Source organism: Lemur catta, chromosome 1 (assembly GCF_020740605.2).
Source record: "Lemur catta isolate mLemCat1 chromosome 1, mLemCat1.pri, whole genome shotgun sequence".
In the NCBI taxonomy this organism is placed as follows: Eukaryota; Metazoa; Chordata; class Mammalia; order Primates; family Lemuridae; genus Lemur; species Lemur catta.
In genome coordinates, this window is record NC_059128.1 from 275,925,062 (window position 1) to 275,949,986 (window position 24,925).

The 24,925-nt window shown below is 41.7% G+C and overlaps 1 protein-coding gene across 6 annotated transcripts in view; it reads left to right on the plus strand.

Annotated features, from left to right (window-relative positions):
- The first annotated feature begins 1,617 nt into the window (after window positions 1-1,617).
- SLC5A3 (solute carrier family 5 member 3) overlaps window positions 1,618-24,925 on the plus strand; it is a 30,763-nt gene continuing 7,455 nt past the window's right edge. Inside the window, exons 1-2 of one of the 6 annotated variants that reach the window (XM_045540598.1) lie at window positions 1,618-1,687; window positions 1,793-1,920. The gene's annotated coding sequence lies outside the window, so the exon portion shown is untranslated. Of the gene's footprint in view, window positions 1,688-1,763; window positions 1,921-6,320; window positions 6,460-7,155; window positions 8,491-24,925 lie in introns of those variants that run through there. The other 5 variants (XM_045540597.1, XM_045540602.1, XM_045540601.1 and 2 more) reach the window with 5 other exon arrangements.

Here is a 24,925-nt window from a genome sequence, read left to right on the forward strand (position 1 = left end):
TGCTAACGAATTGAATTGTAACATAAGCCTTATATTAGGAGCTGAGGAAATACCAAAGGTGAGTGTGGCCAGAACAAAGGAAAGTTGGTCTAGAATGTTTTTGGCGAGGAAACCTAAGACCATAGTTGACAGTTGCCCCCCTAAGCTAAGCCCTCAAACATCCAAGCAGTCGCCAAGTCTTCTAGATTCTACCCGCTAACACTCTTTCCTTCTTCGAACTTGCGGGCCCACCCGCAAAGCCCTCTGCATTCTGCACGCACTTGCCCCCTTTGAAGCGGGGTGGGCCTGATCACTTTCTGCCCTTTCATCTCTGGCCTCACAACTCCTTGGTGCTGAGCCGGCCTGGGCCCGGCCTCCTGCCCCACCCTGAGTGGCTGCCCCCGACCCCAGGTGGAGAGCCTGCAGACACAGTTCCTCCGCCTGCAGCCCTCTCCAGCTCATGTCTTTGTTCCTCCCTTTACTAAACCTACAAGGCTTCCAGTGTGTTCTTCTGGATTCTGCACTTGTGGAGAAATAACATAAAGCTGTTTAATACGTCCAACATTATTGACATTTAACACTAAGAACACTTGTGGGCCTGTTGGGGGACACTCTACAACACTGTTAGAAGAAAGAACTAACTCTCGCAGCAAGTGGAGATGCAGGAAGTATTTTGTCTTTTTCAAGTTACACAGTTAAAAAAAAGTATTAACTATCTCTTTCCTAAAAAAAATATTGTGGTAAAGAGAATATTTCCCATAAACATTCTATCTTTTTTTTTTTTTTTGGCAGGGGATGGTGAAGTTGGGGTGAAAACAAGGAAGCATTACATTTAGACAACCTTCCCTTTATTTCTTACAAGTAGAGCCCAAAGTTGATCCCTCCCCAAAAAGTAGTTGATCAAAATTAGAAAAATAATTAGGAAATTGGTGGATTAAAAGAGAGAAAATGCTTAAAAAGCTTTCCAAATGTCTGTGTGGAATATACGTTCCATACAGTATTTCATTCTGCAAGGGACACAGATAATAGCATGTGCAAGCTGAGTTAGGTTAAAATCAGCCTCCTTAGTACCTAGAGCCTTAGTGAGAGGAACAAGAAGCCTCCAGGGCAAATGGTCACGGCCTAAGGGTCTGAAGGGTGGCCAAGGGTGTGTGTAGGGGGGTATAGGAAATACCAGTTGGTTCACTGGTAAAACAGTTAAAAACAAAATTAGTTTGAAATGCTGTGACGTGCACCTAGGCCATGGACTGAGAAACACAGATGCACATTGAGTAGCTGGGCAGAGAAGTGGGTTTTTACAGGGCCAGGTCCTTCCTGGGAGCTGGTAGCCATGGGACAATGCCAAGTCTTAGTGAAGCAAGACTGAGCAGGTGGCGTACACTGTGCCACAAATGGGGACTCGCGTTTTTCAAGGAGAAGATGGCAGGATGATGAGAGTGACGACCGGCAGCTTAAAATATGACTTGGTTCTCCCGTGGGATCATTTTCTCCATGAACTGAAAACATCCACATTTCTCCACTTTCTGGGGGGCTTATTTAGAGACATGAGGTTACATAAGTAGCATGATGATTTATCTTCCTTCCTCCTAGTGATATTTAGAACTCAACTTTTAGAATATAGGAGGACCATATTTACTGTGTATTTATCCATTAGAAACAGTAAAACTGGCATCATAGCACGTAACACATGGACAGGAAGAAGAATATGGTAAACGAAGTTGTTTTTTTTTTTTTTTGCGTTGTGCTAGCCTGGGGCTCTAGGGCTTGTGATAAATCATTTACCTTGTTTCCTTATCAGATTCCTTATCTACAGACAGGGAGATCACTCATACTTTCCACTGCCCACCTGCACGGTTACGGTAGACTGGGATCCCGGCTGGAAAGTTCAACTCACAGTTCTTCAGAACCAAACTCCAGTGCGCTTAGATCACAGGAACTCAGGTTAGTGCTAGTTCTGCCTTAAATCCTTGCTGCTGGGATTGTTCCTTGCTTTGGAGAACAGCCACATTCAGGGGGAGGAACGAGAAAGGAACCAGAAAAAGGGAACCAAGGAGGAAAGGAAAACGCCAAGAGTGCAGGGTCATGGATGGCAAAGAAGAGACCCTCAGGACTGCAGAGCGGTCCCTGACAATGATGCCGGGAAAATAGCTACTCTATGGGTGAACAGGAGACCAGTGGTGATGGTGCGAGTGAACACAGGCCACAAAGGCTGGAAGCAGCGGCAGTGGGCCTAGACTGTTGGGGAAATGTGGCTGTGAGAAGAAAGAAGAAAAATGATGAATTGGGAGGGCAACAGGGTAAAGATAAGGCCTTTTTTTTCCTAATGAGAAAAGACCTGTGTATGCTTGAGAGCAAAAGAAAGAAGTCTGTGCAAAGGGAGATTTTGATCACTCTGCAGAGGACCCGTTATAGGGGCCCTGCAAGTAGGAGATGACAGCTGAGTAGGAGAGCACAGAGTAGGGCTGCAATAAAAGTTTGTTGGTCCACTGATAGTTGCTCAGTTTGCAATGGCTAGTAAACATGCTGTGTGGCACTGGGCTTAAGTGTGCAGGCTCTGAGTTTTGTGTTATGTGAAGCAAGTTACTGAAGCTCTTATTGTCTCATTTTCCTTATGGGTAAAGTGTGATAATACCCGTCTTTGCGGTGAGAATTGAATGTTAATATATGCAAAGCACTTAAAACAGGTCCTGGCTCATACTGAATGCTCAAAATATTACATTCAGTAATAAAAATAACAGTGATCTTTGAGAATTAATGATTAAAATCTCAAGGTCAAGTCTCATTATGCAGCAATATAAAATAAGAAGGTAAAGGTGATGAAACTGACCAGGGCCTATCCTGAAGTTACTTTTTTGAAATAGGGCTGGGTTTCAACTCCTGTTCTTATTCTTCTTTCCTCTGCCCCGTCAAAAACTTACTTGAAAATTAATCAGAACTTCTGGTTAATCACATCTTAAACACATACCATATTAAATGTTTTGGAGATCCTAATAGTTAGAGTCTTTTTTTAAAGTAACCTATGTGAAGAAAATCACACAATTTTATTGAGAAACATAAAAAGGTGGTGAGCCTAAATATGGAGGAAGTGCCAATGCTTTACAAATTAACATACCTACTTAATATAATTTGAATTACTATCCTAGTGAGGAGAAATTTTAAAATTCATATGAAAAAATAAACAAGCAAAAATAACCAATAATTTTTTTTAAAAAGGAGATAAATGAGAGAGGCTAACTCTACCAGAAATTAAAGCATGCTCTAAAACTACAATAAACAAAACATGAGAATTTATAACTAGATTAATGAAACAGATCATGTGGCCCCTAATGTAGTCATTTTTAAAAAGAGGAGCTTTTTCAAACAATGCATGCCACCCCGTGGCAATTCTGGCATGCCTCCCTTTGGGATCAAACCCTCCAGTTGTAAATCATTGCACATTTTGCCTTTGTATTTTGTGGAAATATAAAAAATAGTAAGAACCACTATCCCACAATATGTAAGAATTTAGCATATGATTAAAAGTGTATCCCAAATTAATTCAAGTGTAGAATATCCAACGATTCATTCTGAGGCAAATGATTAACTATTTTGGGGAAAAAATTAAGTTAGCGTTTCCCATCAGAATTTGTACCACATATATTCCAGAAGGTTTCTTAAAATTTTTTTTTATTTCAAAATATTAAGGGGGTACAAATGTTTTAGGTTACATGGATCATTTTTGTAATGCTTGAGTTCTGGCTATAGGTGTGCCTGTCACCCAAATAGTGTTCATAGTATCCATTAGGTTGGCTTATTCTCCCACCCCCCCCCACCCCTTCCCATGGTTGATTTCTACTGAGTTTTACTTTTCTCTGTGCACTTGTGTGCTCATTGGTTAGTTCCAATTTAATAGTGAGTACATGTGGTGCTTGTTTTCCATTCTTGTGATACTTCACTTAGGAGAATGGCCTCCAGTTCCATCCAGATTGTTGCAAAAGGTATTAATTCATCTTTTTGATGGCTGAGTAGTACTCCATGGTATATATATACCACATTAATCCACTCATGAGTTGATGGGCACTTGACATTTTTAAATTAATACCTCAAATATGCAGTAATGTTTTATAATACCATATGCTGATCATACATAAATACAGTTAAAAATTGTTTTGGTGAATTTAAGTTTGTAGTTATAGCAGGAAGACACCAAATTTGTAGCAGCATTTCTTATAATTTTAAGAATCTTTGCTTTAATGAAGCCACCAGTATTCTACTGCTGTGCTTTTTAAAACAAGGATGAAGGGGAAACATCAGGCTCGTTGCCTTCTCTCTGCCTTTCAGAAATGGAATGAGTCTGTGGGTGGCCACCAGATTGGGAGGGTTTGAGGGTGCTGACTCTGTGGTGAGGTATTGTGCAATCAGGCTAATTTCCTTATACCACTTGTCAAGTTAGAGGGAGGGGTAGAGGAAGAAGCCAGATCCTCACTTATCCCGGGGCATTAGGCAAAACTGCAGATTCCAAGAGGAAATGCTCCAAGATGAAGTCGGCTCATGGTATCGCCTTGGTCTTTGGCTTGGCACATTACCGAGGAGTCCATTTGCAAACTGGGTCACATAATTGACAACAGGAGGGATAGTTGAAGTGGTATCCTCCTAGAAAAATCTGTAACTCACTTCTGAAAGTCCAGGAATTCCTTGTTTCCTACTCTTTTAAACTAAAGGCGAAGTTAGTTGATACTATACAGGTAATTTGGATTAATTACCTATGTGGTTTTTCTTAAGAATATGGGCTGTGGACCAGTCTAGCAATAGAACATGTTAAAGCCCAGATATCACAGAAAAACTTGTGCTCAAACCATCCTCTTCGTCTTTGTGGTGAATGAGAGGTAGGAGATGTGAAATGGTAGGGTGACAAAACGACTCTGTTCTTGGTTTTCATGGAATACATGATTAATCCACTGAATAATACTAGCACCATCATCTGTGTGTAGGAGAACCAGAGGCCAGAAGTGTAGCGTGGTGGCTAAGAGGATGAGGTCAGCTTTCAAACAGTCTAGATCCAAATTTTGCTTCTATTACCATGCATGTAAACTTGGGCTAGTTACAAAACCTTTGCATGCCTGTATTTCCTAATCCCTAAAATGGGATTAATAGTACTTGACTCTGTTAAAGAAAAAATTATTCAAATGATGCTTGTCAAAGCACTGTAAGGAAGACTTTATTCAGGACCATTGATACGGGTATAGGGACCGTTGCAGTCGGGGAGAAGGATAAGGCTCGACTGGGAATACATCATGGGCAAGTGGGAATTCATAGCCAAGGAGCAGAGTGTGTGAGGTCAATGGATGGAGAACTAGTAAGAGGAAATATCAGGGTTGAGGGGGATCGTGGCTAAACCAACCTAACAGAATGTTTGTAGAGGACAGGCCAGGGTGATCAGACATCACCTAGGAGGGAGGAGGATGAGGAACCTGTTCAGCTATGGAGGGAGGGTTGGGGTTTCTCCCTATACTGACTTAGCAGGGTTCTTTGCTAAAATTGGATTTTACAAGGAAGCGCACAGATGGGTCTGGCAGAAGATTCAAAAGCCTGAATAAAATTTAATCAAGCCAAGAATCTCTGTCACCTCAGGGCTGTGGTGAGAATTTTATGACACACGTTATCAACCTTAGCATGGTGCTTGGTACAGAGGAAGTGCTCAATAAACTTTACCTATTGACATTAAAGCACTTTAAAGCCGACAAACACTTCACTTACAGACTCTTTTAATGGGGCAAGGAGGGGCAAGGGCCACGGTGGCAGGGGACTGTATCTCCGGGAAGCGGCGCTGAGGGAAGCTGCATTTTCACAGTGGCTGGAGGGAGACCCCGTGTGCGTGTACCAGGGTCTCGGGGGGAGTGCAGGATGCGCCCCCCAACCCCCATCTCAGCTGTTGCACGATCTCCCAAGTCCTCAGCCTATCCGTCAAACGAACGCTGAGCAAACATTTAAAGAATATTCGATGAGGCCAAAGTATTAGGCTGCCCTTGGCAACAACACGTGGGGCAGGCCGGGCACACACAACAAACGCCGGAGTCGCGCCTCGCCGTCAGCTCCTAGCACCGCTCAGCGCGGTCTCGGTGCACGAACTCACTCAAAGGCATCCTGTCCCCACTTGCCGCACAAGCAGCCTGCCCAAGGTCACGCAGCCGCCGAGGAACCCGGCCGGACCCGAGCCCGCGCGCAAGGAAGAGCGGGAGGTGGGGCGCGAGCGGCAATCCCCCGGCCCCGAGCGCGAACGCTCCGGAGCCCCCGCGCGCAGCCGCCGGCCGCAGCCCGGGGTCCCGCCTCCACCCCGCCTTCCGCCGGGAAGACCCCCTGCGCCCGGGCGTCGCGGGCGAGGGGCGCGCGCACTGACGAGACCGCACCGCGGCGCACGCGCACACGCGGGCACTTTCACTCGCCCGCCGCCCAGGATGAGACGCGAGGCATGGAAAGTTCCAGCCGGTTCGAGAGCCCTAGGTAGCAGGCGCGGCGGAGGGGGCGCGGTCGCGAGAGGGCGTTTGGCCTCCGCTGCCCGCTCCGGGTGGAGCCCGCGGCACGGCCCCCGCGCCGCGACAGGCCGGCGGGACTGGGTCCCTGCAGGAGCCCCGCCGCGGAGAGCGGGGCCGGGGAGGGCGCGAGGCGGCCGGCGCGGGGGGCGGAGGCGGGGCGGGGCGGCGGGCCGGGGCCGCGCGGGGCGGGGCTCGCCGAGGGGGCGTGGCGTGCCGTCTGCGCAGCTGCCAGAGCCTTTAAGCCCGGGCTCGCGCGGCCGGAGCGTGCTTTCGCCGCCCGGCCCGGTACCCGCCAGGTCGCTGCTGTCCCCACGGTCCCGCCAGTCTGCGTCTCGGGAGCCGGCTCGGTCCGGAGCCGCGCGCCACGCGTTCGGGCATGCCCCGCTACGAGCTGGCTTTGATCTTGAAAGCCATGCAGCGGGTAAGTGACCTTCCCTCGGAGCCGGTCTTCCCGCGCGGGCGCCCCCGCCGCCGCTAGGCCGCCCTTCCCCGCGCGCCCTGGCGGCGGGACCCCGGGCTTCCCCGCGCGGCCCAGAAGAGGCCGGGGTGGTAGGCGGCGGGCGTCCGCGCGGAGGGGGCGCGCGTGGGCCGGCTCGGCCCGGCCGCGTGCGCGCGGGAGGCGGGGTTGTGCGGCGCGTGTGCGCGGCCGCGGGAGGGTGTGCCTCGCACGCGGGCGGGCGGGGGGCGGGGCGGCCCGGACGGGCTCCGGCCCGGCCCCGGCCCGTGGGAGTCCAGTGGAAGGCCCGCGGGAGGACACGCGCGACAGCCCAGCCCGCCTCCGGCCTCGGCCCGCCCCCGCTCGTCGTGAAGCCGCCTCGTCGCCGTCCCCGCCGCCCGCTCCGTCCCGCTCCGCCGCCCGCCGGCCTTCGCCGCCCGCCTCCACTCTAGCGCCCGCCGGCCGCCCCGGGACGCCGGCGCTCAATAAAGCGTTCCTCCAAAGCGTGTCTGTGCACTTGCTGTACCGCGGTCGCTTGTAACCGCTCTCACGTTAAAAAAAACCTTTGATTTCTCTTTTTCTGACTTCAGCGAAAATCCTGCTCCGGGTGCCTTTAGCCCAGTTTCATTCATCCAAGTTGTGGCCTTTCTTGCGCCTTCAGAAGACACTTTTCTCCCCACTGCTTTTGATTGATCTTGAGGTAGGGGATTTCAGGTTTGGAGGGATGATAAGCGAACCAGCAGCTCGTTCACTTCAGGTGATGGCGTGGCCAAGGACAGGGGCCCGCGACACGGAGGCAGCTCTTCGTCCTCAGTTCTGGGTCAGGTGCTCCTCAAGTCGTCGCTGAAATCCCCGTCCTTCCGTGAGTTCGGTAACGTAGAGTGTGATGTATGCTTCTCCCCCTCTGCCCCACCCGCAGGTATATTAAATAAAAATCGTTGTACTACGTTTGAACTTTGGAAGCATAGCTTCCTACAGCGACAGAGGAGTGGATACATTTTATATTTGGGTCAGGTTTTGGGTCAATTGTGAAGAGTACCTGTTACCAAGTTTGGTTGAATTTAAGCCTGGGATCATGGTCCAGGCTCTTGATAAACGAACAATCACGGAGCATAGGAGATAGAAAGTGTGCTTTGCACATTGTCAACTGGCAAAGGACGCCAGGACCTCTTGACCAGGGCTAGACAGTCTGGCCAGGCATGCCGTTGTGTCCCCAAGCTTGTTCCTGAATTTGAGAGAAGTTAAGATTGTACTGTTTAGCCCCTTGAGTATCCCTCTTGGTTCTTCTCCTCCCTCCTTAGTCATTATATACAGCTTAAAAAGGATAAGAACAACAAGAAAAAAACAGCAAATTATTGAAATGGGAACATTTTTAATTAAGTGGAAATTGTCTAAGTCCTCCCTTTTTAACCCATGCTTTTTAAGAGATGTAGAACCTGGGAAATGTGGTTACTGAAGTTTTTTGTTTTTTGTTTTTTTTGTTTACCTTGCCTTAGGAAGGTAGCAGGTGATCACTGAAGAGGCAACACAGGCAGAATATTGCGTATTTCATAAACCTTTGAAGTAAGACCCTGCACTCCTTTGTTTTTGGCATAGCTGCCCAGTACCTTGGTTAACGTGAATGCAAGTATATTAGTTAACTGTATTTCCTTTACTATGCTACTTGGATTTTTTTGTATCCTGTAACAACCAGGATTCACTATCTTTGGGCGTGGAGCGTACAGTTTTTATTCTAGTTCGGATAAACCAAGTGTAGTTTGGTTAAAATAAATACCTTTCTTGAAATCCTTACCTGAGGGCAGAGGGCAAAAAAAAAAAAAAAAACACCTAGAAAGCAGGTAATAAAGGTGAACTGCTCCTTAGAGGAGGCAGAGGGGGCGTGGTGGCCAGGGCAGTAGAAGGAAGGTTGTATCAGTGGTTAAGTTGCGTTGAGGAGATCCCTGACCCAAATAAAGTAAGATTAAAACAGCAAAAACTTGTCACTTGTTTTGTTCAAAAACGTGTATTTGAGCTAAAGTAGGATGAATACTTGGGGAAATGAATGAAAAAATTTAGGTTTATTTAATGTAAAATGCAACTGTGGGCTTGCACACATTTAGCAGTCCCTGAGGAAACCTCAGTTCTAAGCTGAGGCAGTCAGGAAGACTATCGTAACTCCTCAATTTTAAGATAATGCATCTTTCACGTTTTTGCATTCTGAAATGTATACCTCTTAAGTTACCCCTTTAATGTGATGGTTTATTTTTTCTTCTTTCTGCCCCAGAATCATTTATGTGTCTTGGAATTGAGGAATATGCCATGTTAGGCAACTTTTATAGCATATGGGGCAGTTAAGAGACCATAGTTTTTCCAGCCTTTTCTAGGAGTCCCAGAAACTCCTCTTTCTTTCCTGTAATTTATAAGCCTGAAGAAGATTCTTAGTCTCTTTGGAGGGTGTTACTTCCCCTATGCCCTAACTTGACTCCTTAAAATTGAGCATACAGAGTTTTTAAATTTAATATATGGATACTGTATTGAGACCTTCAGAACATTTGCATTGTAGCACAGTCACTTGTGGGAGCCCCCACTGAAAGTCAGATTTTAGGGCGTAGTATGTAGAATAAGTCCTTACTGAACTGTACAGTTGTGTGTTAATCACTCAGAAATTCCAGTACTGTCTTTTTCTCAGTTTGCAGTTCGGGGTTGATTATAATGAGTCTCTGCTTTTTTTGCAAATACCTGTTCTCCCAAGAAGAAATTTATTTGCAGATACCATTTAGTTTGAATTTTAATATATGTATTTAAAAAAGTTATTTCTATTTTCTCCCTGCTTTAACATGAAAAGTAGTTAAAAGTGTTAAATTCTGAAACCAGGCCTTTAAAGGTGATGACAAGCAATTTGAAAAAGTAGTTCGTTAGACCAGTCTTAGACCCTATTTATAGAAGAGTCTCCAGAGTAAAAAGATTGTTAAAGTCCTGTTACATCAGATAGCATTAGAAGAGTTTTATTCACTTCTGGAAAATGCAGTATTCAAAGGCTGAGTGTGGAAGGACATAGGTGCAAATTCTCAGGCAACTAGTCTCAGAAGGAAGACCTTTTCTGACATCTGAAAAAGAAATGGATTGCCTATGAGATGGTGAGTTCTGTCTCCACCTCCACCTCGTCCTCCTGCAGTGGGAACTTTCAGGTAGATGAGAATGGGTCATACATTTGGTGGGTGAGCTCTGACGCTGATTTCTGAGTCCCTTCTCTTGACATCCTTTGGTTTCACTTTGTAATAGATGTTAAAGATTGATTTTTAATTTCAGTTAAGTAAAAGACTGAATTGCTAATACATGAATCATAAAATGTATGCTGTGTCGAGGAGCTTAGGAAAACCTGTGTAAACTTCGTAGACAACTTTTATGCCTGGGATGGGTGCAGGAAGAAGAATTTTGAGAAAAATCTATGCGGTACATACATACATACTTCGGTTGCTTAGTTTAGGAACAGTTTAATTATCATGTTTCATTTTGTTTGCCCAGAAGATGATCACAGTTGGCATGGTTAGATTTATGAAACCCTTGGGATAATAATTTTCCTGAGGCCCTTTCATCACCATTCAGGAATTTTTACATGAAGAATTGAAGGTTAAATGGTTTAAATAATAACTAGCTTAATAGCTAAATGAATGCATACACAATAAAATAGCATTAATATCTATCCTGTTGTGTATGTTTTTCTAAGAGGAATAAGTTAGTAGATAACTACTTGGGAAATCTTAAGTTCTTATTAAAACAAACTTAAGTTTGTTTTTCGTAAGTTATTTTTATGTTCGGTACTCCCTATTTATTTTAAATTTCAGTGAAAAGCAGGTTATATTTTATATTAAGATAACTCATTGAAGTAGTTATTTGTGGGTAAAGAGTGCATGATGTGATCTGAGTTTAACTTATGACCTGATTTTATTTAAATATAGAAAAGTGTAATGATAATCAGTTCCTAAAATATAGAAAGCAGTAGGTTTTCTGGTTGTGTGGTAAAGAATCTATACTGTTTCTCTTCACTGAAGCCTTTTTGATTAGAAAACCTGGCAAAAGTTTTGTATTCTACAGTTGTATGCAAGTTAGGATATTCTGAAAGTGATACCTATAAAATGTTTGCAATTTTAGGTACCTTTTGGAGGTGTAGGGTACTGATGAACTTACGGGTCTGGCCAGCCTTAGATCATTGTAGCTTGGCTTGCTTGGCAGCATTTGATAACTAGGAAATAGTGAAATTTCTGCTGTCAGTTGGTAGGAGACATTAGTTCAAATGGAAACATCTTCTAGCTGTGAGGTGGCCAAGTCAAGTCTTTTTTCTTCTCATGAGCCCTCCCTGAACAGCTTAGCCTTGTGTCTTTAATAATCTCTTTGTGTTTTGTCTGCTTGAAGCCAGACAGCTTAAAATAGTTATCCAGTAATGAAAAACTTGAGCCTGTGGACAATGTTATATTTTCATTTGGTATTAAAGTTTTCTTGGGTTACAGCTATTGCCGCAGCAAATGATTGAAGAAGGAATCCTGTTCCTGCCCCTGAGCTACAGCTAAAGTACAAGGAGTGGCTTGGGGGTAAGGAGTCCTTCCTCACCACCTATGGTTTGTATGTATGAAGACAATCTCATGAAGACATTATCAGAAGTTGACATTCTGCACTCATTTTTTTCTTAATTGTTATTCGTGACTCACATTCAATACTGGTGTGTATAGGTTTTTAAAACATCTAGGTTATATCTCATATTTATATGTAGACTACTATTGAATTTTCTCACCTTTTAGATTGTAAAATCACTTTAAAGAAAACTGAGTTCAAAAGCAATGACAGACAAATTGTAAAGTGATGTTTTTCATGTAGCGCCTTTGGTGTGTTCATTCTACAGGTTTAACTTACCTAAAAATTAGAATACAGAAATGGGGTTTAATATCAAGGTGGAAGGAAGGGTACAAGGCATGATGAATTACTGTGGTGTGATTACTCATATTTTATGAAAAGCTGTTGCAGTTTATTAAACTTTTCCTAGTTCACTTAGTTATTGGCTTTGTGTTAGAATTCATTTCTAATATTCTCAAGAGTTTATTTGTTCCAGATGAAAGGAGTACTTCCTTTTAGTGGGAGGCAATAGTTTTAAGCCAATAGTTAACAGTACATGTAGTTATCTTTTATTTAGGGGAATCAAATTTAAGGAAGTAGTCAAATGAATATCTGGTAAGTCATCAGTTTATCTAAAGGGAGAACTACTACCCTCAGGAGTTTGGAAAAGGTCATTTGCTCTTAACTTTGAGCAGGGATTGGCCAGATCTGACATGCCACCTATATTTTTATGGCCTGAGTTCAGAAAGGATTTTGCGGTTAAATAGTTGAAAACAATCAAAAGAACAATATTTTATGATGTGTGAAAATTATGTGAAATTAAAGTTATATTGGAACATTACCTTGTTCCTTTGTTTATTACCTGGTTCTTTACAGAAGAAAATTTCCTGACCCTGATTTAGAGTATACAGACAGAATTTTCTAGGTTCAACGTTTTCTCTTGGCTTCTTATGGTCCTGTTTCTGACATTTCTCCCTTGAGTCCCTCCCTTCTGTTTTCTTCATGTACTATGTATGCCTTTAACTTTCTTATGGAAGATTTGCTGTTTTTTTGTAACAAGCTGACAATTCAGGCATTTTCGTACTGTTTTCTCTGTTGGTTATAGCCTGGATGTCCCCTTGGCACTGCCAACTCAGTGTGGTTCAAAATTTAAGGAGTTGCCTATCCTACCTCTGATCATGTAACTTACTTCTGCTTATTGCTTCTCTGTCTTCTGTTATTTGGGACTGAACACATGCAATTCTTTCTTTTCGTGTGGTATCAGTCCTGTATAGTCTCTCCTCTGCCCTAGTTGAACTGCTCATGTTTCTTTCTTGAACTCTTGAAGTTTCTTAGCTGGTCTCTTCTGATGTACTCCTGAGGGGAGAATAGTTAATGGCTGTAAATATGCTTGATGGGTAGCAAAAATGTATGTCCTTGAGATACTTTAAAAGAAGTAAGCAGATGCATTTTTAACAAGGAGATAATAGAAAGCACTGTATGGTGGTGGCTTTCTGATTCCCATACTGGTTGATTGTGTCAACATTGCTGCCAAATCACAGCATGCATGTCTTTCTCAAAGACATTCAGAAAGAGGTCTGGCGTCCAAGGCTGCCTCTGATAGGAAGGACTTCAACTTGTTTTTTTAACCTCATCTCCTTCCATTCTCCATTCCCTATACTGAGTAAACAAAGCTACAGCAGCTCCCTTTAAATACCATTCCCTTTTATTTTCTTTGGTGCCTCACGCTGTTTTTCTGTTTGGAATGCCCTCCCTTTCCACATTACTCCATCACCTCCATAAAAACGTTTCTCAAGTTCATTCTAACTCATTTGGTACATTAAACAAACATCAAGGACTGGTACCACTGTATAGACTATAGTCTTTCCTTTGGTTGCATGGTATTTTTCTGTCTCTCATCACATGGACCACTTTTCACTTTGTATTACAGTTAATTTGGTGAATGTATCTTACCTCTGCTAGATTACGAATTTTTGAAGGTCATGTCTGTTTGATTTCTGTCCTCTGCTATGCTTTGCACATACGGTGGGTGCTCACTTAGCTACCTTGAGGGGATCACTACTCATTTTTCTAAAACCATTCTTTGATGTGATACAGCATGTTGACCTCTTGTGCTCTAGTAGGTTGCTTTCAAGTTAGTGTACTTTGCTTGCACTGGGTGAGTTGTGTGCACCAGAAGTTGTGTTCATTTCCAAGACTATTTTATGGCAAATAATCGTGTTTTTATAATAATTTAAACGTCATGTGAACTGATGAAATGAGTGCAAATTTTTTCTTTCCTGAAAACCAAGTTGGATTTGGGAAGACTTGATAAAAGGTGAGTCACTAAAATAATGGCTGTGAGTTAGATATGACTGGAATAACTAAAAGTTTGGGAGGAAGAGTGACAGTCGAAGGATTCTGTATGTAGAGTGCGATACAAGGATCTCTGAAAGCTTTCCACTTTAATGAAACTACAACTGGACATTGTAGATGATACATTTGTGGATGTGGCTTAGGTCAAGCGGAAAGAACTTCAGTCTTCAAGGAACTCTAAATCAGCGAAACGTTCTCCAAGTACTTTGACCCCGTATTAAGGTTGGCAAGTCAATAATGTATGTTTGTGTGTTAAATAAAATATTTAAGGTATGTATGTATGGTTTTTTTGGTTGGATGTGATTGCTTTGGGAATGAAGACTTCTGTATGTGCTCTGATTTTTTTGTTTTGTATATGAGAAGAACCTTGTAAAATTTTGAATGAAGCTAATGGTTGTGTTATGTTAGAATAAACAGAACTGGTATTGAGAGTCTAGAAGGAGCTTTAGTGGCAGATTGATCTGGTTTTGAATTCTAGCACCTACTTGCTAGGGATCTTAACCTTTTTGGATCCTCAGTCACTCATCTGTAAGATGGGGTTAGTCTTTATATTGGAGAGCCTTTGAAGATTAAGTGGTAACATGACCTTGGAGATTGTAGGTGTTCAATATGTCATTAAAGTAGCTTTGTGATTTCAGGCAAGCTCTTGAACTTCATTGCCTAGTTTTTCATTATCCCAGTTTATGATGAAGAGACTCCAAAAGATAAACTTAGGTGTAAGTTTATTTTATCAAAATCCCAGACTGACTTAAACCTGAAATAACAGTTCTTGATCAATAAATATTTGAATTAGTGGTGTTGGTGCTTACTACATTCCCATCTACTGTTGCCATGGGGGTGAACTGGAGGCCTGGTTTTGCCAACTCTTGCTTTTCTATCCTGCTACTCCTAGCCAGAAATTCAGGTTTTATAGGAAATTTGATTTTCTAAGATAATTGGCAACTATTTAAAAAATATACTAATATTTGGCCCATGGTACTTATATATCCGTGGGTTAGATATGGCCATTGGTTTGTAATTTAGGTATTTAGATAATTGGCATTAGATACTCTTTTAACCCTCTTTTTAGCATTTATGTTGAGAAAGCCCACTTTGTTAATTGGTCATTGGTTTAAAATAGGACTAGTAGCTTGTGAGTAAATGGCAGGCATGTTCAATTCTTAAAGGTAATATCAATCCTAGTTTTGGATTGTTGGATTGTGTGTGTCCATTTAGGCTAAAATGTACGTAAACGTCAGTTGCATGTGACTTAAGCGTGACTTAATAGTGTAAACTATCAGGAATTGATATGCACAGTCCACTTTTTCTTGAAATGTCTCATTGCTTCTTTTAAGTATGCATTAGTATAAATTGATTTGTACTCATTTTATTAGCCTCATAAGGGTTTGAAATATTACTTTAATGTGAAGACTGCTTTGTCTAGAAAATGACATTTTTTGGTTTGGTATATCTATGAAGTTCACAATAGTTTATATCACCCATGATCCTTGGAATATAATGTTATGGAAAAAATTCAAGTGCTCTTCTAGTCAAGAGTATGGAATAAGGGGGGTGATGTTATATTTTTATTTTTGACCAGGCTTCATATTCTGTAGAGTAGAAGCCAAGTTATTACCTTGACTAACTTAAGTACCTTTTTTGTCTTTTCCCTTTCCTGTTCCCTTTCCAGACATATAACATCACATTGCAAACAAAACAAAACAAAACAAAAAACCCTCAGATCCAGGTTGTTCTTAATCTACCTTTTGACCCCCCGGTAAAATTGCTTCATTTTGGTCTCCTTCCCCTCTTGCTATTTTTTTTTTTTTTTTTTTTTGAGATAGGGCCTCTCTCTCTCTCTCTCTGTTGCCAGGCTAGAGTACAGTGGTATTATCAGAGCTCACTACAATCTCAAGCTCCTGGGCTAAAGGAATCCTTCTGCCTCAGCTTCCCAAGTAGCTGGGACAACAGATGTGCACCACCACACCCAATGAGTTTTTTCATTTTTTGTAGAGATGGGGTCATGCTCTTGCCCAGGTTGGTCTTGAACTCCCGGCTTCAAGTGATCCTCCTGCCTCGGCCTCCGGAGTGTCGGGATTATGGGCTTGAGCCACCACACCTGGCCCCAGTCATTTTTACTGTGATTCTAGTTGAGGGAAAGTCTGCTCACTTTGGGAATAGAGCTTTTTGGTGTAGATGAGAGCTTAAAGATGAACTTGCAGTGAAGGCATAAACTTCAAACCTTCTGTTAGAGCCCTCAGACCTCAAACTGGCAGTAACCTGCTTCTGCCTCAGAATCAGGAATTCCTGGTTGTGTCTTTGTTTAGACTTTAGTTGTTAAAAGGTTCTCCTTAACACTAGGCTGGTTGTTAAATGCTTTAATTTCGTCAGGTGAAGAAACCCAACTCTAGTTGTGATAGCTAGCTTGCTATGGACGTGGTCCAGTTGAAGAACAGTCTCACTGCGGTGGTCAGAAAGGCGATGCTGTGCTTGCTTTGCGGCTGCTGGAGGGGATACTCCTGTGGGAGCCCACTGCCATCCTTGCTTCTGTTAGAAAGGTGCGGAATCACTTAAGGCCCCAGACATCGGCCCTGTTTGCAGTTTATGTTGAGATGCCTTATGTGTGAATTATGAATATAGAACACCTAAGTACTGGTTTTGATTTAAAATTAAGGTGAGTTTCTGTTGCTGAGTGAAAAGCTAAATTTGAGGGTAGGCTCTTGGTCTGGGAGACCTGGTAGTGCTATTGCCATTCTCGTGTGTGGACTGAGTAAGGGCCAGAAATTTTTGCAAATTCAGTCTGTGTAAGAATATTAAGTAAAGAAAAAAAAATTTTCCTAATGTCATTTTCTTTTTAAATATTTTATCTGATTAGGATGAAATCAGTAGAAGCTATTTGTAATGTCAAGATCTCCTTTCTTCATCTATATAAGAAAGCAGTTCTGAACTATTTCTCTGGATTTTTATACCCAGCTTACCTGTCCTATCTTTGAAATACAAGAGGAAAATCCAGCTGCATTCATAATCTAGAACACCGCATCTGTTTCACTTTTATTTCTTGGGCTTAATTAAGGGTATACTGTTACAGTTATCCTATTTGTGGTCCTATTTTTTACTTCTTGAAAATCTTCTATTGTCTAAACCGTGAGGAAAATTAGAAGTTTTTTTTTCTGACCAAAATTATCTTTCTGAGGAAACATCCCAATTTCAAGGTCTTCTATTTATGAGTTAGGGCCTCCTGGAAGAATTAGAATCTGATCTACAAGAAGGTGCTTGTGTATACATTTTCTGCCTTGGTCACATGGAAAAATGAGGAGGAACTATTTAGTATCTGTTCTTCTAGAAACAGTTTTCTAGGAACATTAAATTGGAACCAAGTCAGATGAGAACAGAAAAAAAAGTTGACCTGACTGGATGTTTCACCTCTTTAAACCTTGCGGTCATTAGCTTTTGAGGAAGGTTAGATGAGTGATAATACCTAACCTTAGCAGTTGATAGAAGCAGGGGTTACATACATGTATATGTATTTAAGATATATATATATGTGTCTGTTTTCTCTTCAATCTTCAGCCATCTTAAGGTTAGGTAGTGTGATTTCCATTTTACCAATGAAGAAACTGAAGTAGAAAGATGCCCAGGGTCGCACAGCTCATTAAATAGCCAAGCCCAGGATTCTGAAGACAGTCTTAAACTAGAAGTTATGCTTTTGGTCACTGTGTATGTAACAAGAGTGTATGCTATAGTCATAGTACGTTAATGTCCTTATAGATTGAAGGAAATATTCCACATCTGTTTTGAGTGCCTACTAGGTGCCAGCATGACCACGCGTTTGGGGAGTCAACTCTTAAGGTGCTTACATTCTACTAGTAAGGTGACAGACTAGCAAATTCTGTCAAGAAAACCAAAGCAGGATAAGGGAATCAAATGTGGCAAGTTCCATTTTAGTTAGGTGCTCAGGCAAGGCAGAAACATAAGTGAAGGGAGAGAGCAAGTTGAGGCCATTAATTGGGGCAGAAGAGCTGTAAGGATTGCGGAGGACTTGGAGCAATTGTGTTAACATTCATTCTGTTCGGTGGACTTGTTTTTAATGGTCCTCAGCAAGACTTTCCTGGAAGAATTGTGACAGTGCATAACAATTGTTTAATGCTTAATTTTTTTCCACAGGACTTTTTATCTAGTAATCTATCTTGATGATGTTGCCTTGAGGTGCATTTTTTAAATTTTATTTTATAGAAGTGAGAAGACATTGACTCAGGCATACCTAAAAGTAAATACAGTAGATTAATGAATCTCCATATTGTACCCATCACTCAGCTTCTACTGTTAATCAACATTTACCAACCTTTCTTCACCCCCTCCTTTTTTTTTTGCTGGAGTATTTTATGTTTTCTGAATTTTATCTTAAAATTTCAGACTGTTAACAAGAACAGTTTATTTAACTGCTTTTCACCTAGGTCACTAGTTGTTAGAATTTGCCATACTTTATCTTTTTAAAAATCTGTATAATGTGAGCATTCCAGACATCTGGACATACCTTTCTTAGCAATAGGGCTGTTTTTCTAGCCACAACATAGCCATTACACTCAAAATTGACATTGATATGATACTATCACAGATTTTTCAATTTATGTTGAAATTTATAGTTATTCCAGTAATACTTTTTAGTTTTCTAATCCAATATTCAATCAAGGATCACGCATTTAGTTGTTTAGTCTCCTCGGACAGTACTAAGGTACTAAGGCCTTTGTCATTAATGACAGTGGCACTTGGAGGAAGAGTCCCAGGCCCAATGTTCTGCAGAATCCCTCACTGTGGGTTTGTCTGTAGTTGCTTTCTCATGATTAGAGATAGGTTAAACCCTGTTGGCAGGAAGAGTCCACAGGGATGTCAGTGCATCCTATCAGGAGGCATGCCAATTTGTCCCATTGTTGGGGATGTTAAGCAGTCATTTGGTTTAGGTGACATCCACCAGATTGCTCTGTTGTAAGTATACCTTTTTTATAGTAAGTGATTGATGGAGTAACAACCTTGAGACTGAGTATTTCCTTCAGTCTTCCACTGATACAGCACCTGTTGGTGATTGTGAATCAGTTATTGCTGGAGTACTTAAAGCAAACACAGATACATCATTTAACCTGCAAATATTTAGTATGTGTTTAAAAGATAAGGACTTTTTAAGAACTATAGTGCTTTTAGCACACCTAACTACAATTCCTTAACATTCGATGTCTATGTTCAAGTTCCCTGATTTGTCTCAAATGTCTCTCTCTAGTTGTCTATATTGTCTTGCTTGACTGACTCCAGACAAGGTCCACAGGTTCTGTGCACTTAATGGCTTCCGAGTCTCTTACTCTGTAATAGCTTTCCCTCTGTCTGGATGTGGCTGATCACTTCCTGCTCTTTATGTATTCTTTTATTCTAGGTATTTTCTGTAGACTGACAGGCAGAAATTGGATTCAGGTTTTATTTTATTTTGCAAGAATCTTTTACTTAAGGCATCCTAGGGGGTGTAGCAACACATCAAGAGGCACATCTTTGCGTTTAGAGATGAGATTAATTCTTAGCAGATGTCAGCCTCATCCATCCATTTTAAAGTCCTCCATCAGCCTTTCACCAGAGGATTTTATTAAGAGCACCCCTTGTAATCATTGCCTAGGTGCATTATTGTGTTAGAGGTTACTAGTGGTAATTTTCTCATTGTATCATTCCTTCTGCATCAGTTAGCTGGAGTTTTTTCAGACTTGTGTTTATTTCTAGTTTTTTGAGTATGTCTTCCTGAAAAGTGTTGTAAAAGGATGCATTCCTCATCTTTACTTCAGAGAGGATGTCCCTGAGCTCCCTTAGTGGTCCTCTCAAGTGTCTTCAATTTTCTTATCTGTAAATTGGGAATAATTATGCCTGCCTCTTGGGTATTTTGGGAGGATTAGATGAGCTTGAACATGTGATGTAAAAATAGTGCTTATTGCTTGTTTGGCAAATGCTAGTTACTAAAGCAACTTTTTCAGTTTGGTGGGAACACTGAACTCCAGTGTAATGGAGAGGTGGGAAAGGGAGCATTTCTTCATGGGCTGACAGGGTGCTTGGGTGTGTGGAGTGAGCTGAAGGGACGTGCCACTTGCCCACACCGACCTACCCTTTCAACCATGTGGAAACAGTCACCAGTTAAACACATGCATGGGGAAGGTCTGCACACTAGGAAGAGGATGTCGACAGTTGCAGCAGTAAAACCTGGAACACATTCCAAGATGGAGCTAGTACAATGAAGGGAAGTGGGCTGCTCTTAGGGTAGGTAGGTAGGGGGAGATGGTGGCCCCAGATACAGGTTTTTACTGCGTCATGGCCCACTGAGATTTTTATCTGAACAAAGGGCATTTTTGCCTAGTCTGATTTGCCTTGACCTTCAACACACTCTCAGAGCTGTTTGAGATTGCTGGTGGGGGATGCCCTTTGCCGCCTTGGCCTTTTTAATCTGCCATCTCTTACTGCTTTAAAAAAACACTTGATGGTTATGTAGGATATTGGAAGTTAGCAGTTTTGAAGATGAGGTACTTAGTTCATATTTGTTTTGTAATTTAACAAACATTTAACAACAGCAGTGTGCAAGATGGTGTTCTAGACACTGAGACCTCATCAATGAACAACACAGACAAGAACCTCTGCCCTCTTGGAGTTTATATCCTGCTAGTGAGGAAAAAGAAGAAACATTTTATAGTATATTAGAAGATACTGAGCACTGTGGAAAAAAAAATAAAGTAAGATATGGATTGAGATGGTCAAGGAAGTTACTTGTAAGCAAAGACATAAAAAGGGAGAGGGGGCCAAGTCTTAAGGAGATTGGGGCTGAACATTGTTGCCTGCACAGGGGAGAGCCAGCCCTGGAGGCTTGTTTGGTCCATTGTGATTGAGGGGTGACTGCTTGCTGTGCTAATTAGCCCTGTAGTGGGCCAAAGACAGAAGCATGGAGACAAGAGGCCAAGACAGTTAATCTGTATGATGACGAACCAGGATGCTAGCAGTTGACATGGTAAGTGGTCGGATTCTGGGTATATTGAAAAGGTAGAGCCAGTAGACTTTGCTTCTGGATCGACTGCACGTGGGTTGAAGAAGAAAGTGAGGTAGCAGTCAGGGGTGACTGATTCTGGCCTGAGCAATAGAGAGGATGATGTTGCCATTCTCTGAAATGGGGAGTACTGAGAGGAGAACAGGTTTAGGGGCCAAGCCAAATTGTTCATACACTGAACAGAAGGATAGGTTGTCACAAACACTTCATTCAGTAAGAGCAGTGCTCCCTAAATTTTTACTGTGAGAACCTGTGTACCTGTGGATCATATTGCCAGTTCTTTTAACCCAGTGTGTTAATGTAGTGGGAGTTAAAAGATTGGCTTAGACAGGTTGATATAGCCTGTGCTAACTGGGTCAAGTATAGGATAGACTTGTGGTCCCCAACCCCCCAGGCTATGGACTAGTACTGGTCGGTGGCCTGTTAGGAACTGGGCCCGAGCAGGTGAAGCTTCCTCTGTGTTTACAGCTGCTCCCCATAACTTGCATCACGGCCTGAGCTCCGCCTCCTTTCAGATCAGTGGCAGCATCAGACTCTCTTAGAGTGTGAACCCTACTATAAACTGCATGCAGGGATCTAGGTTGCAAGCTCCTTAGGAGAATCTAATGCCTGATGGTCTAGGTGGAGTGAGGCAGTGATGCTAGTGCTAGGGAGTGGCTGCAAATACAGATTATCATTAGCAGAGAGGTTTGACTGCACAATAAATGTAATGCGCTTGAATCATTCCGAAACCATCCCCGTCCCCTGGAAAAATTGTCTTACATGAAACCTGTCCCTGGTGCCTAAAAGGTTGGGGATCTCTGGAATAGACCTTGAGACTTAATTTTCTTTCCTCTGGTGGAAGGACTGATTGACACTGAAAGAGAATGAAGGCTTTGACTTGGATGGTGAAAATGTTGGTAAGCTCTGGTCTTACAGTCGACTCATCAGGGTTTTCCTGCTCCGTGTTTACTTACCTAAGAAGCCTATGCCTAGGACTGCTTTTTGTTTTTATTCTCTTCATTTCTCCATGCACGTATCCATTCACATAGGATCAACTGGACTTTGTGCTGTTTGCAGTCTTCTGTGGTTACCGTTTGTTATGTATCCATTTTGGGCATTTTCTCTGCAAGCACAAATGTTTAAACATGCATAATGTTGAATGATCTTTTATCAATTAATGTTAATGTTTCTTCCTATCAGTAAAGAAACTATAGTGATTAGGGCAGAAGCTATTTGGACACATAGCTGTGAGTGCAAATCCTGGCTTCAACATAAATACCCATGTCCTGGGGCAAGTTATACTACCTCCTTGGCTTCAGTTTTCTCATCTGTAAAATGCTCATATTTAAACTCATCTCATGATTGTTGTGAGGATTAAAGTAATGCACATAAAACTCCAGACAGTACTTAGATAGTGATAGTCAGGAGTTAAATCAGTATCAGGCTTTCATTTTTTATCTCTATTGTTTATAACTCACTTACCTTTGATAAACAGTCTTTTACACGTGGATAGTGCTCTACCTCTTGAATTCTTCCAACTAAGAATGACACAAATCTAATGTTTAGTCATTAGATTACATGATTCAGTATCATAGGCACTGCTGCTCTATTTTGTCTTACTTGTCTCAAAAAAGGTTGTTAGAGTTTGCTCCTTATATGTGATCTAGCATCATTCACATAGAAGTTAAAACCAGTGGTAGTTTCACAGTTGTTGCCACACTCAAAAAGTCTTATTTCACTGAGATGTCTTAAAAAAAAAAAAATCCGTTGTGAGCCAAACTTTTATATTGATAGAAGCAGGTTAAAATGAATGTATCTTGGGAGGGGGGTGTATATAGATGAAGTAATAAACTTTGTGGTTTATTTCTAGGTGGATAAGATTTTATTTGAAGAAATGGTTTACTTACATGGGAGATACCTCTCCCCCCCAAACATAAACATAGGAGGAACTGATGAAAGTAGAGCTGTTCTGGTTGATAGAGGGTTAGAGGAGGGGCTGAAATCCCTGCCTGCTCTGCCTCCCTCTCCATCCATCCCGTGATGGTACAAGAGGAACCAGAAATCCTCAGAATATGGTTTGAATGCCATCTGAGTCCGGTCAGGGTTTCATATACTTAAGTATTTTTGAAAACTTGAATAGCTGAAGTTGTAGGTATAATAGAAATATTTTGTCAAAGAGGTTTAAGGGCAAACAACTTATGTTTTAGGGACTTATACAATTACATATTGAGTATCCCTTATCTGAAATACTTGGAACCAGAAGTGTTTCGGATTATGGAATACTTGCATTATACTTATCAGCTAAGTATTTCAAATCCAAAAATCTGAAATACTCCGATGAGCATTTCCTTTGAGTGCCATGTTAGCACTCAAGAAGTTTCTTGTTCCAGATTTCAGATTTTTGGATTAGGGTTACTTAACCTGTAGTGTTGTCTTCAGCTCCACTTTGTAATTTACAATTGTCTGGAGTTCATATGAGTTGTGTTAGGAAAACTCATTTTGTTTTTAAGTGTCACTGATAAACCGCTAATAGTACCTGTGCTCCACATTTTTAAAGTAAGCAAGGGTTGAGGACGGTCTTGCGTGAGTTCTTATGTTCTCTGCACCAAGCACCATTAATCAGTTCCACTACTAGAATTTGCTTTCCTGGACCTTGAATCAAGATGATGAAAGTGAAAGGATGTATGAAAATTCTGTGAGCATTCTATATAAATTTTCTTATTAATTTTTTTGTATTTTATTTGAATGAAGTGATATAAGTAGGAGCTAATAGTTGATGAGGTTGGTTGGGAGTTTTTAAAAAATATTTGTAAGAGAACTGCACATTTAATACATTATTTTTTCTAGTTTTTTAATGTAGAAATAACTTTCATGAATATCCTAATATGCCTGGCAAAGAGTTGGCAGTTTAATTTGAAAGGAGCTAATATCATCACTTCTGGTACGTTCTGGTTGTGGAGCATAAACCGACATTTACTGAGCCACCTTCCTGTTGCACTGGCAGTGGGAGCGTTCTGTTACTTACTGTGTGTTAAACCATTAGGAGCTAAGTGGTTTCATTTTACAAACAAGACAGTTGAGGCTCCTGGAGATAAGCTATTTGCCTGTGATCCTGCAGTTAGGAAGTGACAGAGCATAGAACCCAGCCCTTCAAAGTTGGGCTGCTTTCTGCTGTGCCGTGCCACTTGCACCCCTGAAATCCAAATCATGAAATCTGGTGATATTTGGGGGGTCAGGGTAGGGAGAAAACACGCTTTGAATATGACTGTGTTGTTTCTTTGGTTTTGGTAGGTTACATACAGGCAATTATATTATAATTCAGGCAGTTAGGTTTTCAGAGGTGTCTGTGTGTTCTGTGTCCTTCAAATTACTAGCTAGTAAAGTGAATATTTTTTATTTGGATCAGAATATGAGCAGGACTCATCAAACTTAACCATTGACGGAGTGCTGGGCTGGGCCTGTTTGGTTGTACCTTGAGTGTGTAGTTTGTCAATTGGCTCCAGAGCTAAAGAGTATGGTGACTTTCAGGGTCACCATACTCTACCCTTTGTCAGTCTACATGTGTCATTGAATTTATTATGACTTGGAGCCCTGACTGAGTTTAGGGATCATTTTCCTCATTTCTTGCTTGGTGTTTATGGCAGGTGACTGGATTTTACACATTTTTCCAGAATAATTTCCTGGCTTGGAAGATAAATTATATGGTCACTCTAGATAGTAGAAGAGAGATTTGGTCATTATAACTAATTATATTTTGCTTAATATGTTTTATGTAACCTGAAGGAGTTTAATTAGCTGGTTTAAATTTGGTTTTACCTTCTTTCCTCTTTGTAATTGATCAAATGCAGCAAATATTTATGTATACTTCTCTATTTGTATTAATTCTTCAGTTATAATTTAATTCATCCAAATACATGAAATAATACCAAACTTGCATTCTAATTCTCTGCAAAACTATCAGTAAAACATTACTTTCTGAGAACAATACTCTCTTTTTTGGGGGGTGGGAATCTGCTCTGTTTCAAAGCACCCTTT